The following is a 4,557-nucleotide window of genomic DNA, read 5'->3' on the forward strand; positions in this document are numbered from 1 at the left end:
AAGTCATAGTCAATCGATCAATAATATAATAATACTTTTAGCAAAAATGTTTATATTCAATTTACGATCTGTAGAAACAATGAGAATAGAAAGGTTCAGAACTTTTGCAAAACATCACAGTACAGTTGAAAAATATATGGCAAATAGAAATCCAATATGGATGGTGTTAAGAGATAGATGGGAGGTTTGAATGGAGCAGAAGGATGGGACTAATAACAATAACTAATAACAACAAGATAACTAATGTAAAGCATACTGTGTCCATAATAAGTATATAGGTTATAGGTTGAGAGCTTTTGTGAAAGAGCACAGTTAGAAAAATATGCCATATAGAAGCAAACCTGATGGACATCATGAAAAAGATCGGAAGAAGTTCAGGAGTAAAAACAAACAAAATATAATTATTGTAGAATTTAACTGTGTCCATAAAATGTATATAGTATGTATGGGCTGGAAGTAGAGGCTTAAGCATTGTTGTTCACTAGTTTACTCCAATTGGGGAAGGGGTGGTGGGGTTGGAAAGTAATGAAGGGAAATATAATTTTAAAAAGGATATGTGTATGGATGTATGTATATATGTATGTATGTATATATATGTATGTGTATATGTGTATGGATGTATATATATATATATACAGTGAGGGAAAAATGTATTTTATCCCCTGCTGATTTTGTATGTTTGCCCACTGACAAAGAAATGATCAGTCTATAAGTTTAATGGTAGGTTTATTTGAACAGTGAGAGACAGAATAACAACAAAAAAATCCAGAAAAACACATGTCAAAAATGTTATAAATTGATTTGCATTTTAATGAGGGAAATAAGTATTTGACCCCCTCTCAATCAGAAAGATTTCTGGCTCCCAGGTGTCTTTTGTACAGGTAACGAGCTGAGATTAGGAGCACACTCTTAAAGGGAGTGCTCCTAAACTCAGCTTGTTACCTGTATAAAAGACACATGTCCACAGAAGCAATCAATCAATCAGATTCCAAACTCTCCACCATGGCCAAGACCTCTCCAAGGATGTCAAGGACAAGATTGTAGACCTACACAAGGCTGGAATGGGCTACAAGTCCATCGCCAAGCAGCTTGGTGAGAAGGTGACAACAGTTGGTGCAATCATTCGCAAATGGAAGAAACACAAAAGAACTGTCAATCTCATGATCATGAGAACGGTGAGGAATCAGCCCAGAACTACACGGGAGGATCTTGTCAATGATCTCAAGGCAGCTGGGACCATAGTCATCAAGAAAACAATTGGTAACACACTACGCCGTGAAGGACTGAAATCCTGCAGCGCCTGCAAGGTCCCCCTGCTCAAGAAAGCACATATACAGGCCCGTCTGAAGTTTGCCAATGAACATCTGAATGATTCAGAGGAGAACTGGGTGAAAGTGTTGTGGTCAGATGAGACCAAAATGGAGCTCTTTGGCATCAACTCAACTCGCCGTGTTTGGAGGAGGAGGAATGCTGCCTATGACCCCAAGAACACCATCCCCACCGTCAAACATGGGAGGTGGAAACATTATGCTTTGGGGGTGTTTTTCTGCTAAGGGGACAGGACAACTTCACTGCATCAAAGGGACGATGGACGGGGCCATGTACCGTCAAATCTTGGGTGCAAACCTCCTTCCCTCAGCCAGGGCATTGAAAATGGGTTGTGGATGTGTATTCCAGCATGACAATGACCCAAAACACACGGCCAAGGCATCAAAGGAGTGGCTCAAGAAGAAGCACATTAAGGACCTGGAGTGGCCTAGCCAGTCTCCAGACCTTAATCCCATAGAAAATCTGTGGAACGTTGCCAAACGTCAGCCTCGAAACCTTAATGACTTGGAGAAGATCTGCAAAGAGGAGTGGAACAAAATCCCTCCTGAGATGTGTGCAAACCTGGTGGCCAACTACAAGAAACGTCTGACCTCTGTGATTGCCAACAAGGGTTTTGCCACCAAGTACTAAGTAATGTTTTGCAGAGGGGTGAAATACTTATTTCCCTCATTAAAATGCAAATCAATTTATAACATTTGACATGCGTTTTTCTGGATTTTGTTGTTATGTCTCTCACTGTTCAAATAAACCTATCATTAAAATTATAGACTTATCATGTCTTTGTCAGTGGGCAAATGTACAAAATCAGCAGGGGATCAAATACTTTTTTCCCTCACTGTATATCCCTCACAAAGGGAGAAAAATAGTTGTGTGTGATCGCCCCTAGCCACATATAGTCAGTCACCACCTACATTCATAACTTCTGCCTTATATATATATTTGCGAGAGAAAAAAACATGGGGGATTGGAAGTGATGCAGACAATTACACTGATGGAAGTTACAATCTATCTGAAATATTAAAGCTGATCAAACCCCCCCCAAAACATTATCATTTTAACCACAGATCATAGATACACACTGGAATAAACATATGTAGACACTGCTTTGGTGCTGGTGTCACGATTCTCTAAAGCAGAACCCAGAAGCAGACCAGGACAAGGTGAGTAGAACGAAGGTGAGTATTTATTTACAGACTCAAATGTGGAAGCAGAATAATCCAGGAGACGGAGCAGGCAGCGGAGGTGAGTTGGTGGGAGAGAATAGGCAGATCCAATGGTGTCACAGAAGCCACCGACGACCAGGCAGGGGTTGGGTGAATGTTCCGGGAGAATGACTGTAGACAGAGTAAACGGAGGTGAGTACACGGCAAGCAAAAAGTACAGAACAACAAAACTAACTCTAGTAAACTTGAGGCTGATACGCTGACACAACATACTGTTCATGGCTAACGATCCAGCAGGGAATGGATGTCAGGTCAGAGCTTATGAAGTGGAGAGGTGATGATCAGGTCCAGGTGTGCAGATAGCTGATGAGGTGCAGGTGCGGGTAATCGAGAGATCTCCCGCCTAGCCTCGTCGCCCGGCAACCAGACAGGGTGCGTTCAGGAACCTCAGGAAACAGACTCCAAGACAGAAAACAGGCAACTCAGGCAGAAACAGACTCAGGAAGCGGGATTCATGACAGCTGGAGATCATTCATATGTGGCGGAGTTGCCCTTTAAGTAGTACTTTAAAGTATTTTTACTTAAGTACTTTACACCACTGATTTTATGCCAAGGTGTAGTAGCCATTATATCCCTAGACCAAATTTAAATAACAAAATATTAACAATATTGCCAGGATGGATGCAAAATGTATACTTTATTAGGTTTGATATTGTCGTTTTATTCCCCAATATGTTTTATTACACAATACATTTGCCTATAAGATATGAAATAAAACATAAAGCCATGGTGTGCTCTTGTGGTAGGCCTAGGCCTACTCAAGCCTAAATATATTTATTGTGTGTTTGTGTGGGTGTGTGTGTGTGTGTATCTGTGAGAGAGAGAGAGACAGCATGTGACTTTGTGTGTGTGTGTGTAATTCGTGCACGTGTGTGTGTGTGTGTGTGTGTGTGTGTGTGTGTGTGTGTGTGCGTGCCCTCGTACATGTATGCATGTAGCCTATGTGTTTGTGCACATTTGTGTATCTGTTTATGTGCCAATTTGTGCATGGGTCTGTGATAGTCCTGTAGATTATGCATGGAAGTGAATATTTCTTCTTGCAAGTATTTAGAAATGTGCATTTTGGCATGTGTCTGTTTGACGTGTAGACTATGTGAACATGTTGAGCACAAGGTCACACCAGCCTATCCCTCAGTGTAAGCTTTAAATAGAGCATTTTGAGAGAAATGCCGGGGGATGGGGCACAATGGGAGAAAGAGAGAGAGAGAGAGAGAGAGAGAGAGAGAGAGAGAGAGAGAGAGAGAGAGAGAGAGAGAGAGAGAGAGAGAGAGAGAGAGAGAGAGAGGGAGAGAGAGAGAGAGAGGGACAGAGAGACAGAGAGACAGAGAGAGACAGAGAGACAGAGAGAGAGACATAGAGACAGAGAGAGAGACAGAGAGATGTGCCCTGGGCCGTGCCAAAGAGGAGATGGCAAAGGGAGAAAAATAGTTGTGTTGGTGTGTGTGTGTGATCGCCCCTAGCCACATATAGTCAGTCACCACCTACATTCATAACTTCTGCCTTAGGCATGGCTCAGCACAAACCAGGCATTCAAATGTTGGCTACTGTAATTTGACTGGCAACCAACAGCATAACAGAATCCTGATTTAAATTACAGGCCTGTTGGTTCGAAGAAGCAGTGAACATCTGGTTTAATTTACTGTAAGACCTATTGAATGTGGAACAATGGGCAGTCTGGGGCTGGGCTGAAGATTGCCTTTCATTGTTGGTAGGCCTATCAAACATTCCAGTACAGTCCCTATAATGCAAGACGGCTCTTTCTTCAGAAACTACAAATCCCGTGAAAAGTCATATCTTATTGCGCTTTATGGGAAATGACGTGAAGGCAAAGCACATAAGCCACTGTAAATATTCAATTCGATGTGAAGATAGTACAGTGTGATTGTTGATATTACTATTTTTGGTGATTTTATATTTTATATCCATAAATCAGCATATGAAATGATCTAGTCAATTTGAAGACGTTCCTGATGGCACGTAAAAACTACAATTCCCTGCTGGTAGT

The sequence above is a fragment of the Coregonus clupeaformis genome, chromosome 30, assembly GCF_020615455.1.
Source record: "Coregonus clupeaformis isolate EN_2021a chromosome 30, ASM2061545v1, whole genome shotgun sequence".
NCBI lineage: Eukaryota > Metazoa > Chordata > Actinopteri > Salmoniformes > Salmonidae > Coregonus > Coregonus clupeaformis.